The sequence below is a fragment of the Platichthys flesus genome, chromosome 20 (genome assembly GCF_949316205.1).
Source record: "Platichthys flesus chromosome 20, fPlaFle2.1, whole genome shotgun sequence".
Lineage (NCBI taxonomy): Eukaryota > Metazoa > Chordata > Actinopteri > Pleuronectiformes > Pleuronectidae > Platichthys > Platichthys flesus.
The window spans coordinates 8,815,819-8,831,541 of NC_084964.1; the positions used below are offsets into that span (position 1 = coordinate 8,815,819).

Genomic DNA, 15,723 nt, shown 5'->3' on the forward strand with positions numbered 1-15,723 from the left:
TTCAAACCAGAATAGAACATTTGTATAATGTAAAAAGACAAGATTGTCACATGAGAGAAATCTGTGGGAGTGCCAGTGTCTCTGTTGATCCCAGTGACACATTGTGTCTTTTCACCATTTGAATCCGCAGACCCACTCTGTACAGATCCGGACAGTGAAGAGAGGCAGAGGAGGAGGAGGCAGGAGAGACATATTCACTGTAATGAGCCGGGTTGATCCAGAGCCAGACCTGGACCAGCTTCACTGCAGCTCGGTCCAGCTAATTATGCAAGTCTGCAGACAGCTCTGGCAGACAGTGGGGTGAGCAAGAAGACGAGAGAAAATGAAGATGAAGCGAAAGAAGGCAGTGCAAAATGACGGGAAGGGAAGATAGAGACAGAGCGACTCACACGTTTAGCAAAAAGCAGATTAAAGACAGGGCTATGTGAGTGATGAGGAAGGTACGGCGGTGAGGGGAGGCATGCTCGCACAAAGAGAGGATGAGAGGGAGCGGGGGAGGGACGCGGCAGAAGGGCTGAGGTTTGTCCTTTGGCCGATGGTCAATTAGCGGTGGGGAGAGTAACAGGCCACGGTGATCAGTGTCTGCGGCTGCGGAGAGCTCTCAGCTTATTTACTCTACTTCTGAAGGAGACAGCTGGGGCACCTTCAAAACTGAGGCCGCAGAACATCATTAGGAGAAATACGAATGTGAGATGAAATGTTTCTTTCATGGTGGAAACAGTGGATACTGCCCTAAAATTAGAAAAACCTGATGTACTTTAGTAAATGTCACACTAACGACAGCAACTTTATTATATTTTATTTCTGGGCTCATTAAAAAGGTTTTATTCAAATAGTTTGGGATTTTTAAGACACAACATATTGTAATTGAGAGTGTTTGAAAACTAGGGAGAGAGCTAAAAGTAATGGATTAGCTGTGATAATGATAATTGTCAGACAAAAGTGTTGGAAAACAATTGTAAGTAATGTAAACAAATTTAAGTTAACTAAACTTTTAAAACAGGGGAAATTAATAGATGAATACTTGAAAAAGTTGTGGTTGACAGGTAATGCTAATTGGTAAACAGCTGAAATAATAAGCCAAAAGTAATGTATGCAAAAATAAACATGTATTTTTTAAGAAGCCTAAAACTGTTAACTTTTAAAACAGATGAACGAAATGGAATTGAGACTTTAAATTTTAATAATACTGTGTTAATAATAAAAAAAATGTGAGTAAGCTTTTTAAATATTTAGGCAAACGAGATAGAAAAAAGAAAGTGAGTTAAAAACATAAAAAGTCAGTTCACAGTAGCTGAACGTTTAAGCAGAATGGATTCAACAATTGGAATAGTAAACACAAATTTTGAAAACGCTAAAGGAAGTATGTGGCTAACAGCTACTGCTAAAGGAGAAATGGTTGAAATCATCAGCCCCAAAAAATGGATAAAAGGCTAAATCCAGTGAAATGAACTAGGGAAAATATAAATCAAGTTGAACACTACAATTTAATTAGGTAAGTTAATTTCAGTTTATAGCTAAGTCATGCTAAGTTAATAGTTAAGTTAAGGGGTATTCAAGTTCATCTGACAGGGATGTGGGGTTCACCAAAGGTTGGTAACCACTTCTCCTGCTCATGCTTTTGAGTCCTTTCATCTATTGATGGACAAACGTAACTCAAGCCTACGGTTGCATGCTGAGCGCCTATAAAATGAATGTCTGAGTAAATGTTATTAGCTTTGGGTCCGACACTTGTTCACGTTCCAGCATTTTCTCTTTCAGACTTGAGTCACACAATGAAAGAGAAGAAGAGAAACCCCATTTTACTATTTTACTCCTGCAGGGCCGGTTTACGCGTTCCTGGCCAATCTCTATTGAGGGCCGGCTGATGTGGGCAGACGTACGGTTTGCTCCATCCTCTCCACTGCATTCCTCTGTTTGTCCGCACCACCATTAAGGACATGTAGTCTGGCCATTGTGCAGTTGTGTCTGGCTGGCTAGCCGACTGGCACGGGCTGGGCAGAAGGGATGTGTGGGCAGAATGCTAACTCGGTTTCATTGTCAAGTAGCATCAAAGCATGTGTGAGTGCATTTCTGTGTTTGCAAGGCTGTTGCCATGTTCGAGGACAACAAGGTCAAGATGTCTGTAATTTTCTGGGAGAAATTACATTGAAATGCAGTGAAAGTGCCCAAAGTCCCCGCATTGTGCTCGTCTCCGGGGTTTGTGTGGAAGCCCTTTGTCTACCCTCATTGGATAAAAGATGCAAAGACAAATAAGGCAGTGACTAATAATGCTTTGAGACGATAGTCGGGAAGCTGTGAAAGGGTGTCAGCTCGCTGTGTAAGAGAAACTGTGACACATACTGGCAGAGACAATCACTAGTTAAGGGGACACAGTGATATAACTTATTTCATTTAAACATTGGTCTCTTATTTTTATTTTTTGCCAATTGTTAATATTTGCTCTTTTGCCATTTTGTCTGATATGTCTGGTAAAGTCTTTATTCTGGCTTTGGGAAGAGGAGTGCGTCTCATCAAAGGTTAACAAATTACCGTTTCAACACTAAAGACCACAATGGGTGCTTGTACGATCAGCATGTCAGAGATGTAGCTGGAGAACTCTGCAAACTTTCCATTCCGCGGCGCAGCGCTCTTACTTCGTGAGACGCGGCACATTTCATTTTCTCGATTTCCTGTCAGCAAACAAAGGGGAGGCCTCTTTTGTCGAAGCTCCGGTTCCTCCGCTACACCCCTTCTGTGCTTCCCCGTGATTAGGTTCAGAGCACATCATGGGGGTGAGGGGCGTGAAATCATTTGTGGTTGTAATTATGGGCTCCCCTCTCCAGAGTAATCATGAGCTATTAAAACCCACCCTCAGCTCTGGCCCCCCAACAATGCCAGTTAACATCCTTGTTCCTCTGGGAGGCTGCAGGGAAGAGGCCAACTACCCGCAAACTGCAGTGGGCACACACCGCACGTGTATTTGTGTGTGTTCATTGTGTGTGTAACATCCATGTGTAGCCATCTTTGGCGTTTGCCCTTTGCATGTTTCGAAAGGCATGAAGTAGCCTTGCTCAACAAAGAAACCTTGAACTGCGTCAAAAGGCTAAATGGGCCCTTTAGAACAAATCTGAAATATGATGGTAAAGTGCTCAAATAAGGTAAAGAAACAATGTACTCAGACCAAAGAAAGTTGTTGCCTTCCATAAGTGTTTTCTCAGTTTGTGTTTGTTCGCCTCAAGCAGTCACTAGATGTACAGACATTAAATTGATAATAATCTCTGTCTGAGGACAGATCCATGACTCATTCATGTAAAAACCTCCCCAGCAAACTAACTTCTCTCTGCTATTTTCCCTCAGTTTAAAAACATTCCCTGTAGACAGATAGTTGCCATTAGCGCAGAATGTTTCAGCTCAGAGACTGATCACAACATGTGGCCTGTTCTACTTGTCCCACTGACCCTTTTAAAGGTCACTTTCCTTTTGATCTTAACGCACAAGACAGACCTGTAGCCTCGATATAAGGTTTTCATTAAGGAAAGAAGTGATTAGAACTTGCTGCTACCAAACCTAACACCTTAAGCCTGTAACAGACACCCTGTCCGAATCCAGGGCCGCCGCATCCTTCCGAGGACTTGGTCTAGTTGGGCACGGAAGGCGAAGGCTGAACAGAAACTAGACCGATCCACAGACCATTTTAAATTTGCATTGGCTTTGAAACATTAGCTTCTGTGAGCCGCTGCCCTTACTGTGACCTGCACAGCTAGCTTGTTGGATTTGTCAATGCTTTACAAGGAACCGTGGAATAGGTTTGCCCACGAAGGATCCACCAGCTTGTCGAGCCACTGTCTTCAAATGCAGCCCACAAAGGATGTAGCCCTTACATTGGGACTGGGCCAGTATGTCCAATTGTTAATGGATTAAACCATTTTAGAGAACAAATGAAACATGATGTTAAATACACTGACACCACTCATCTAAACAAATTAATAAAGGGAGGGAGTTTTAAATTAGCGTTACAGTAAACAGTAAGCTGTCACCTTAGCTTTGGCTGAATTTCACACTGCATTTTTTTTTGCACAGAATAAGAGCCGCAGGGTTTATCTTCCATTTGTGTCTGTGGAGTTGTGTTAGAAATGAATTGCTGCACAATCTCACCAGGATAGACAGGAGGAATGTACCAATTAACTAAAATACTAATTACCGATATGTACTGTAGTCGGAAATGTGGTCAGTGTTCTTTCTCTGCTGCTCCCTCCCTCTTTCTGACAGTTTCATAGGCTTTGTGCCGCCGCTCGTGTTACCCAGGTTGACTGAACACAATCCCATTATCGGTGACAGTCAATTAAACATCTAAATGCCAAATTTTGAATGCTCGATGCTACGACACAGAGGGCAATTGAAGATCATTAGCCAGAGACTGATTGGGTCCATCTGAGCCAGGGAGGGGAAGAATTATGGCCATGGGAAATTATGAAGGAATATATTTGGGGTTCAATGGTCAAATCTTTGTTGGGCGGCATATCCAGAAATGTAGAGGGAACAGGTGACATACATTATGCAGCCTCCTTTTAGTCATATACAATAATTAATATCACATTATGGATGACAGAGCTGGAGGGGATTTAAGCTGCTTTCAGACACGCACTGAACTCCAGACATTTACCAGAAGTTATCCAGGTATATTTATGCGAGTCAGTTGATCTGGACATTTTTCCGGATTTTTCCTGCCTGCCCCAGGAGGCAGTGGATAGAAAAAGTTGTTCGTGGCCACACTGAAATAGTTGTGTCTCACAAGGACGTCCTATACTGCCCGCAAAGACGACTGACAAGAAGAGCAGGAGTGAACAAGAGGAAGACAGAGAAATACAAGACTGAGAAGAATGGAAAAAAGGTCACATCAGCCATCCTTGGATCTGACTGTGTGTGTGTGTGTTTGCTCTCTTGAAAGGGAACTGTGGTGATCATTTCTGTCACATTGTCCAACACACAGCAGGGAGCGAGGGAAAGGAGAGGAGAAAAGGGGCGAAAAAGAGAAACAAAAAAAATGGGAGGAGGAGTGTTTATTCTCTTTTTCTTCCCTCCTCAAGTCGGTCGTTTCCCTCCCTTTTTGTCCATTCAGTGGAGTTCGTGCTTCCGTGTGAGTGCATGTGTGTGCCTCTGTGTACACACACACACACACACTGGCACACTTGAATCTTTTACTGATTACCTCACACACGTCTTTCTGGAGGGCTTTTAACGGCAGAGGATTATCAGGCAGCCGGAGCCTTTTAACCCTTTTTCTGCCCTCCGTGCTCCAAGCAGGCAGCTGACAAACGCTCCCATTGTGTTTCCAGCCACAAAGATACAATATGCAACAGTGTATTAACCTTCATAACTAACAGATAAAAAGGCTCTATCGTGCAGCATTAGCTGGACAGAGGACTAATGGTCTGCGGCTTTAGTAGCAACAAACACCTTATGAATGTATAAGTAAGTGTCCAGTTCCTGCTTATCAACCTGCTTATCAACAAATTGCACAGAGGCTAACCTTAATTCATCTTCATTCACTATATTTTAATTTAGACATGCGCTGACCTCTGATATTTCCTTACAATTCACCATGTGAAATTCAAATGTCAGTCAGATGCTTCGGAAATTATCCTGCCAGCCCCTTAGTAATTTGTCCAAGTGAGCCCATCTAAGGATACAACAGGTAAATGCCAACATGAGTGAGTGGCCGTGTTGATGATGTTCCTACCACCCAATGGACAAATAAAAAAAATTAGGATGAAAAAGCTGTGCAATAGACTTAGAAGACGACGAGACAAAGAGATTCAGGCGCTTTTGGCGATACGGCCCAGTGTCGATGTGGTAGTATAGTTTATTGTGTCTGAGGGTCGAGGAAGATGCTCAGGGCCTCAATACTCGCTCGCATGTGTGCCATCTCTGAGGTGGTCGAGTGTTTGTCTCCTCTCCCTCCCCTCCTCGTGTTTTCCTCTGTTTAATGTCTGTGTCCTGCCCATCCTCTCCCATTCAAGCCCCCGTTTACCATGACAATGGCTGCCTGCGGAGACCCTCTCCTATGTACAACCCTGACCACCGCCGGCTACTGGCAGGGGCCTATTCACTGCTGCAACCCACCCCAGACCATAAAGACCCTGGCAGGCCCGGCTAGGCCCCCCTGTAAACAGCCAACATCACACTTGTTGTGTCTGCTGGGTGTATACCACCAAGGAAAGGAGACTGGATGGTGGAACTGTTGGGTTTATGTACTTGGTTTTATCAGGGGAGAAAGGGGAGGGGTTTGGTTTTATGTACCCAATTGGAGAGTTGCAGTTTGAATAGACAGGAAAACGGTTAAGGACAAATTGTTTGGTGTTTAACTTAGGAGGAAGAATAAAGGAAATGGTGATTATGACCAGACTGTTTCAAGACCAGACATGGTAATAGCAGGCGGAGTGAATCAGCATGTCCTGCTGGTATTTTATTATTCATCCACCCTTGGAACGATTCTACAAAGGTCTGAAAATTAGATGCTGTTTTCACAAATATGCTTAAAAGAGTTTCATCCCCTCTTGAGCAACAGACAGAAACTCATAGAATGCATACAAATTTGAAATAATTAGTTTTTCCTCACTAAAATAGTGAAGCCAAGTCAAATTTCTGTTCAACTTACATTTATGAGTAAAATGAGCAGTAACGAAAATCATCTATGCCCACAAACTCTAGAGATGATTCATGCATACCTCCACCAAGGCTCAACAATCCACTACATTAATATTTCAATTTGGATCTTCACAAAATTATAAAAACTCAGTATTTCTGTCCCTTAATCTGGATCCACACCTATTTTAATGGAAATCGGTTGAGTAACTTTTCCGTAATCATGCAAACAGAGGCTAAAACATAACCTTAACCATACAATGATACTCAGGAGAACACAAACCTGTACCAAGGCCAAACAGAATCCTTGGATCCAACATGAGCACCAAATTCCACAGCCTAGATATCAGTCATCTAGATGTGCCTGATTGATTTAACAAGATCCACAAATTATGCCCTGGCAAATTGGTGACCATATCAATCTCAATCTCTCAATCTTATACAAACTGATTACATTTTTTTATAAATCCATCACCTGATCCTTCACCAAGTATCTTGCAAAGTTCTGCGAAACATTGCTGACAAACAATCCAATCCACCAGAACACAAAGAGGGACAGGGGCGAAAAACCCGACCTTCTTGGCAGAGATAAAAATAACAGCGCCACAAAATCTTGCAGCCCTCACTTTGCCGGTGGCTAGAGGTCAGACGGGTCAGTGGGCGAGTAAAACCTCTTTATCAGAAGCCACAAATGATTGGCCTCTTCTGAAGGGCCACATTTTCTCCAAAAATCTGTAATGTTGTTAGGTCTCCATTTGATTGGAGGAGAGGGTGTGTTTGTGTGAGTGAAAGTGTGTGTGTTTGTGAGTGTGTGTGTGTGTGCATGCCTCAGACCTTGGGAGGGCTGGCTGTGCAAGTCCAAGCTTGCCCCGGCGATGCCACAAAGCCTGTCAGAAATGAAAGATGATGGCTGCACGGCGCCAAGAAAGCAGAGGAGGATATTCAGTAGTGATTCTTATGAGAACAAGTACACCCATACCCAACCGTCACACAAAAGCTGGGATATATGATACGGCCACACTTCTTAGCATTTCTTTCTGTTATAATGTAAGTGCCTCTATCGCTCCATTGCACACACACAAACACACACAACCACACACACACACACACACACACACACACACACACACACAGATGAGGAAACAAAGAGTGAGGTGCTAATCTTGAAGAAGAGCTAAATCCAACCACTATTGACGCAGGTGATCCACAGTAAACACATTGGAGAGTTTGAGATTAAACAGCTGACAAGTGCAGGTTGTGTATGTAGCCGAGTGTGTGTGTTCTCCCCACCTCACACAAGAGACACACCTACAGAGATAAAACAGGATCACCACAACAGACTAAAGTGGAGTTTACAAATGTCTAGTGATAAGCAGCGAGAGGAAAGAGTTTTAACCTTAATCCTTTTATACGTATTGACAGAAGCTGCTGCAGGGGTAATGATCTATCCGAGGCGCGGGGTCGCCTGTGGAATTTTCCACTGGTTGCACCCAGCAAACACAGGACTTCCCCTCACGCACCAAGTTCTTCTACCGGCTCACTCGAAACTGATTCCTCTCAGTTATCAGATGATGTGGATTAGCTGATTGCGGAAGTTCAAGATCAATTTTTCGAACTCTGAGTGAAAATGGCCTTATTCACAGAGGACGGAAGACCAGTCAATGCTGTCGCCCATCAACACGAGCATTTTCAAACAAGTTTCAGGAATATCAAGTCAGGGAGAAAATTGCACTTTATATGGACGTTGATGATAGTGTTTAGTCCGGGCTCATCCTGTGGCACATGGTTCCTCCTTAGATGCTGATTTGGTTGTCAAATTGTAATCTCGGACAAGGGGGGCTGTGATTCGCTGCTCCGGGAGTATAATGGAGGAGGTTGAGGAGAGAAAGAGATGACATGTGAAGACATTTGGAAAAGTGGAATTGCTGTGATTGAGGATGATTTGCATCGGGATCAGGCAGGATGGCTGCTTTGGGCGCATGTGTTACATGTCTAATGGAGGCAAACGTGTAGAGTCTGAATCATTGTGTTGTGTTCGTACCAAATGTGAAGCAAACTTGTTTCAAATAGACTCAAACTAAAGAATAGATCAATAGGTGGTCTCACAAGTTCAAACAAGAGCTAAACAAATCTGAGCCCCACTGTATCTGTGACGTCTTGGATGAGCGATAACCAGAAATGAAAGATATACACTGGTCACCTGGAGTTGTACGATAATAACTCTGGTCAAAGGCATTCACATATGAAGCAGGAGATTGTCCGGGTTAGATCACAACAGGAATATGTATGGAACATTCAGGTGAGGCAGGAAATAGCATAAACATTCCATTATAATTCCATTTGAAATTCACGATTTGTTTGCAGCACATCGGCACTGGCACTTGTCATCAAAAGCTCTTGAATCTATCTTCATCAGTGTCTCTTATGTGTATGGCAAGTCTTTTTTTTGTATATATATTTTTTTGTTTTCAGTTTGCATCCATTACATGTTATACACACTCTATTACTTGGAATTTTCTGGACCTTTGGCTGCTGTGTTCCTACATTCCTACATTTTCCAGGCATTTCTTTAGAGGGGGGCTGACAGTAAATGTTCTGGAAATGTGAGATACAATTGACCCGGACATTTGCTTTCTCACATACAGCCGATCGGCATAATTTCCGGAAAAATGTCTGGAGTTTCAGTGCATGTCTGAGAGCTGCTGTAGTCAGTTGCCCTGTTACAAAATGTTCCTTTGCATTTGGTCACCACCATAACAATGAGATCCTATTTCACGGTCGTCTTGACGGAGAAGACGCTGATGATTGACCAACAGAAATGTGCCTCCGCCATGCTCAGGGAGGTGGAACACTATGTCCTGCTGTGAGTTAGGTTAATATTATTTATTCGGGGGAGGGAGGACATTTGTTTTGTGTTTGCATATTTGCGTCAGTTAGTGATTTGAACAGTTGCAGGATATGTCATGCTGTATTAGTTTCAGCGCGATCGAGTTCTATTTGAACATCTACTCCTGGAGTTTGTTCGGGTCACGCAGAGAAGATCCCCGCAACAAATTCAGGTGGTTACCATGAGGAGACATCGAGGAATGCGAGTGTGTTTGTTCTTGCAAACAGACAGTCAGCTTGGAGTGAGCTGTTCGTCATGCTGCCTTTCCCCACCAGCACTTTCTATCATTACTCAAGTTGCCAATATCCCCCAGCTTTGAGACGGTTCCCCGAGCATGAAGTGCTTAAAGTATCAAAGGAAAAAGTACCCATGATATCCCCATCTCCCCAAGTATTAAATAATAATTAGACTACAATTGGTGGATTCGTTTAAGTAGCATTTGGTGTTGTAGTCAGTCAAGCTGGAGCAAATTTTTATTTAATCTGTAACAACACAACATATTGCCCGAATTGATTATGTACTTAATTTGTTAGACCTTAATTTAGTAAAGTATAATACAATATTAATTATAAAATAAATAATAATTCAAATAATGAACACCATTAGGTGTGTATTGTCATGTATTGTAAAACGTTAAAGTTAACGTAAATGTTAATTTAAAATGAAGACGCAAATCCGGATTAAAAAAGCTGCACAATAATTATGGTGTCTCATTTACTGTGTGTGTGTGTGTGTGTGTGTGTGTGTGTGTGTGTGTGTGTGTGTGTGTGTGTGTGTGTGTGTGTCCTTCTCATCGACCTGTGCTGAGTCACCGTGGCCCGTCGCACCATCTCGACTGACTGGCGGCCACTCCTGGCTTTGGACAGGCCCAGACTTGCCTTGTACAATGATTAGTCCTGCTTGTCTTACACCGGACACAATGGCCCCTTCCGTACATCTCGGCGTCCTTATTGACCCATTGCTGAGGAGTGGGGACAGAACGTCTCACTGCGAACAATACATACGCAATGTGGAACAGCCACTTTCTACTGATGACTGTAACGTATATGTGTATAACATTGGAATTTAGATGTGCTCACTCACTTTTTCTTCACACTGTAAAGTCGAAATGTTAAATTGGGATAATCTCATATTCTGATAAGGATATAATGGGACTTGTTTTGAGTGTGTTTTTCTAGTGAAAACTTCAGTGTTTCATATAAATATTCAGGTTATAAAGCATAACATGTTAAAGTGGAAGAATCAACCTCTGCAGTGACTTGAGGAACTTAGTTCTGTGAGGAACTTGGAAGACAGAAACTGCTTTCTGGATAATGTCCTGAATACGCCAATGTGAGAAACAGCTGTAAGTCATCCAGCTGGTTCATCCCAAGCAAAAAGCGGTTAGTTGACAAAGATGCAAACTTGGAAACACAACGAGATCCGAGAGCTTCCTGTGATGAGGGCCGACACTGGTTTCCATTCACTGTTTACAAAAACATGTGATTTCCACAGCGGGATTGGTACAGTACACCAGCCCTCACCTTAACGCTCTGGAGAGTTCTGGGTTGTTGTGATTGTGTCTGATTGGAGAATCTTCTGCTGCGTTCTCTACGGAGAAAGTTTCTATTATTACATGATTGACTTTTAATTGAGAAACTAACTATTTTCCCCTTTTGTGAATATAAAAATTAGGGGGCTGTATGTCTCACCAATTCTATGACTTGATGTATGACACATACGTTTGCAATTCCACCCTGTGGCCCTGTTGTGGAAGATCATTTATTTAAACTAAATACTAGGGGACCTAGCACTGATCCCTGAGGGATACCCTGCTTAAACTTCATCTTATTTGATCATTTCATATTTTCTTGCTGCACCTTGATTTTTTTAGTCCTGTTCTTTTTATTTGTTTGTTTTTTGACAATCTCTTCACTTCTTCTCCTCCTTCCTGTATGTGTCCCATGTGTGCTGTGCGAATGTCTGATAACAGTGCCATGAAAATGAATCCGGAGAGAATTAACCCACTGAGGGGAGGTTGCACGGCGAGAGAGAGAGAAAGAGAGAGAGAATTACTAACCATCAGAGAGATTGTAAGAGGGCATTGATGGAAAGAGTGATCACTAATGAGGTGAGTGTGTGTGTGTGTGTGTGTGTGTGTGTGTGTGTGTGTGTGCATGTGTGTTTGTGTGCGTGCGTGTGCTTGCGTGCGTGTGTGTGTGTGTGTGTGTGTGTGTGCGTGTGGCGACTGGGAGCCTATGAGTGGAGAATAAGAGCAGGTCTTCAGGACGGCTGGAGGACACATGGTAAGGAAGAGGACGGCTGTTCTCTGGAGGTGACAGGGAAATGTGTGTGTAGAGGGGGTTGCTCAGGAAGTGAGCTACATCACAGTACTATGTCCAGTTATTTCCCCTGGCTTCATTCTTGTTGACGAACAATCTCCAGAGTTCCGTGCAGCTCGATGTTGCATTTGACAATCTCTATGATACCTACACTTCATGTGAAACAAAACCAGCATATCCAGTCAAAACATCTTCCTTGAAGACGTACAGATTTTCCCTTTCACCGTAAGGGAGAAACTCGTAATTTCCTTTCACTCCGTCTTATTGGATGCAAATGCAAATGAACAGCCAGTGAATTTCCAGGAATACAAGGTGCTCTGCAAGCCCGGCTTTAAAAGGAAATGAGCTCACGCGCTGATTGGATTATTGCATGTTACACACAAAACAAAGCCACGTTTAATTAAGAGACTACTTACAACCCGTCTGAGCCATGTGCTTGACACAGTGACCTTCTTGTCCTGCTGTTAAAAGAGCATAAATAAATTCGGACATACCCTGAATGGACTCAGGCCATGTGCTTTTGACCATGCACTCTAAATAAACGTTAAATAAAGGTAAATCCCCGAAACATACTTCATTTTTACAGAAAGACCAGAGGAAGAAATAGTAAATACAAAATTGATAGAATGATACAGAATTCCGCATTGGACTTAAACAAGTAAATTAAACACACACACACACACACACACACACACACAAACACACACAGTCCAGGTGGTGTATGAGCCATGTGTTTTTTTGTGGGGAGGGATCTATAACATTACTCTCCATCAACTCTGTCATAGGTGGGATCGTCAGACAGGTGTGTACTAGGCCTACCCCCCCCCCCCTCACACACACACACACTCTTACACACACACACACACCTGATGGCCTCGGTGCTGAGTCTGAGGAGTGTGTGTGTGTGTGTCTTGGTTGTTCCAAGCACAATGAAGAGAGAGGGTCTGTCAGTGACCACCTGTTGGCCAGCTGTCAGGGTCCCATTTCAGGGTCGCCTTTCGGGGCTGACAGAACAGCTATCTATCTATCTATCTATCTATCTATCTATCTATCTATCTATCTATCTATCTGACTATCTATCTATCGATCTATCTATCTATCTATCTATATATCTATCTATCTGTCTGTCTGTCTGTCTGTCTGTCTGTCTCTCTATTTTTTCTGCTGCTGACGCAGAACTGCTTAATTTTCAACCATCACTTAAGAGACGTGATGAGTTGAGGAGGGCCGTGTGGTATCTAAGTGTGGCCCATTTGATGCTGATCAATGGCTCGTAGATACCATCGTCTACATGACACATTTCCATCTCTATAGGAGCCATGATGGAGTGGCGGGGGGAGGGAGATTTGGAAAAACCAAATGATGAATGAGTGATGGAAATAGGGAGGCATGAAATGGAAAGGGGGCGAGGGAGTAGGAGGATGCGACGGGATGGAGGTGGACTGGAGAAGGGAGAAGACAAGTGTGCGGAGGGGGGGAGGTGGGAGGAGCGGGGAGAGATAATTTCCAATGAGGAGTCTGCCGGGGATGGGGGTGGCAGCGAGTGGGGGAGGGGGTCTAATGGTTCTCGGTGCTGCCTCTATTAGGCCAAGCACCCACCAGATGACAGAATAAGACGAGTCCCGAGATGATTTTCCGGGATCGGTGAGTTAGAAGGGTCATTATTTCGTCAGAGTTCGCTGCTCCGCCAGCTTTTATGACAAAAAGGGGAGAGGGGCAGAGAACTGCAACCCACCTAGTCGTACATAAGTAATCTATGACAAGATCTAGATCGAAATCTTCCTACAAAGGGATAGCTTTCCTTTTTTAATTGACTCTCTCAGCAAATATCCTGATTTCTACCTGTGGACTAGTTAGCCAGCGACCAACGACGGCAAACATAGCAGAATTCCTTTACCTATGTTTAACAGTTCACAGTCAGTGATTTCTGGTGTCTACTTCCACCATGCTAAAACCATACTGCTCCAGGTGAGGGTCGAACTCACAACCTCGGCATCACTCCGCAGGTCACTGTCTTATAAGTACCGCGCGCTGACCGATTGCGCCACTGGAGCCTGATAAATGCTGATTTTACATTGAAAAAGAAGATAGCGTTGTCCTTTTTTGATGAGGAAAGCAAAGGTCATGAATTCAACCAGTGGCTTTGTTCTAGGAATATTATCTTGCACCTACGCAAAATGTATCAAAAAGGGATTAGTTCTTAAAGTTAGTGAATTGTGCCTCTGAACTGTTATAATGGAGAGTTCAAAGTGAATATGGTTACAGTTTGAAGGTTTATTTTAAATGTACCAACAACATGCAATACCTTTATTCAAGGCAGCTACTGAGTGAAACTGCAGGACCGAAGTCTACACCAGTTCTGTCTCGTTCTCAGTCACTTCTCCCACCAACCACCAAGGTAAAACGCTACTGCTCCAGGTGAGGGTCGAACTCACAACCTCAGCATCACTCCGCAGGTCACTGTCTTATAAGTACTGCGCGCTGACCGATTGCGCCACTGGAGCCTGGGTAAGTGCTTTAAAAGGTTAAAAAGGCTGACAAATGAAACGAGTTAACGAGTTGATCAAGAATATCTATGGTATGTAAAGTTACATGACATGACTGCCCCACGGAAGTGAAGCCAAATGGTCTCAATCGCCACCTGGTGGCTGGCTGCAGTACAGGTCATTAGTCCCACTCTCTGATTTGAGGTAGTTATTCAATTGCTCATTTTTTTTTTTAAGACTTCAGAAAAAAGTGGAGTGCAAAAGTTATGCAAATATACTGCCTATGGAATTAGCTTTCAAACTATATAGGCTTTGTTCATTTTATTTTGATGATTGTATTTTAATAGTACAGACTTTTGGGGATACATAATTACTAAATCAAATTCAACTTAATGCAGCACTCAGGTGCAAACAGAAGTTTTACTGTTGTATTTTGCATGCAGATGAGTGCTGCTCAGCCTGTGGGAGCGCCTCTCTAACATGAGTACACACTTATTTAGTCTCAATTACAGACACGACTTAATAAATTCCTGGGTGATATGTGTGTGTGTGTGTGTGTGTGTGTGTGTGTGTGTGTGTGTGTGTGTGTCTGCACTCAAAGAGAGGAGGAGGGGGGGCGGCAGGATGAACAAACCCAGTGCTACAGCACAAAGGGAGCATCAGGGGCACCAATAAGAGTTCTGCACGCTAATAAACCTCCTGCTTGAATTAATGACATTCAAATCCCACAGAACAACACAAGGACAACACCAGCATGTTGTTGTTGTAATTGCAGTTTTATACCCTGAGCTGCAGTCGTGTTGTACCACTTGTAAGTTGTAGGTCCTGTGCTGCCATCTAGTGGCCACCCCTCCCCCTCCTACAAAAAAATAATTAAACAAGCAATGAAGAGTGAGACTGATACATTCAGTGAGGCATAAGGATCTTCAGGGATGCTAGGGAGGTGAAAAGTCATCTTATATTTTGTCACAGGTAAAGAAAACACCAGAAGAATAAGCCAGGTAACTGTTAGGGAAGAAACAGGAGAGTCTATAAGGACTTTGTCTCCAAGAAACTTGGGGCGTCACTTGTAAAAGTCCCAAAAGAGTAAGAAAGCCTTCTTTTTAAAGTGTCACGTGTACAAAGAGCTGTAGATGGCCTCTTCCATTGAAAAACACAGAGGAAGCTGCTGAATGAAAGTTAAGGTCTCAACTTTCTTCTCGTCAGAGCAGATAAAGGCTAAGCATTGTATCAGTGAATGATTTCTTCTCCCACCAACCCTTCTGATAAAAGTCGACTGCTCCAGGTGAGGGTCGAACTCACAACCTCGGCATCACTCCGCAGGACACTGTCTTATAAGTACCGCGCGCTGACCGATTGCGCCACTGGAGCCTACATTTCACATGGAATATGAAGATAAATT

The 15,723-nt window shown here is 43.3% G+C and overlaps 3 non-coding genes across 3 annotated transcripts; all 3 read right to left on the reverse strand.

Moving 5' to 3' along the window:
* Positions 1-13,795: 13,795 nt before the first annotated feature.
* On the reverse strand, positions 13,796-13,889 carry trnai-uau (transfer RNA isoleucine (anticodon UAU)). The gene is made up of 2 exons: positions 13,852-13,889; positions 13,796-13,831 (listed from the first exon to the last, which is right to left on the reverse strand). It is a non-coding gene; the product is annotated as a tRNA-Ile (tRNA).
* A 356-nt stretch (positions 13,890-14,245) lies between these two features.
* Positions 14,246-14,339, reverse strand: trnai-uau (transfer RNA isoleucine (anticodon UAU)). The gene is made up of 2 exons: positions 14,302-14,339; positions 14,246-14,281 (listed from the first exon to the last, which is right to left on the reverse strand). It is a non-coding gene; the product is annotated as a tRNA-Ile (tRNA).
* A 1,259-nt stretch (positions 14,340-15,598) lies between these two features.
* trnai-uau (transfer RNA isoleucine (anticodon UAU)) lies at positions 15,599-15,692 on the reverse strand. Its single transcript has 2 exons — positions 15,655-15,692; positions 15,599-15,634 (listed from the first exon to the last, which is right to left on the reverse strand). It is a non-coding gene; the product is annotated as a tRNA-Ile (tRNA).
* Positions 15,693-15,723: the final 31 nt, after the last annotated feature.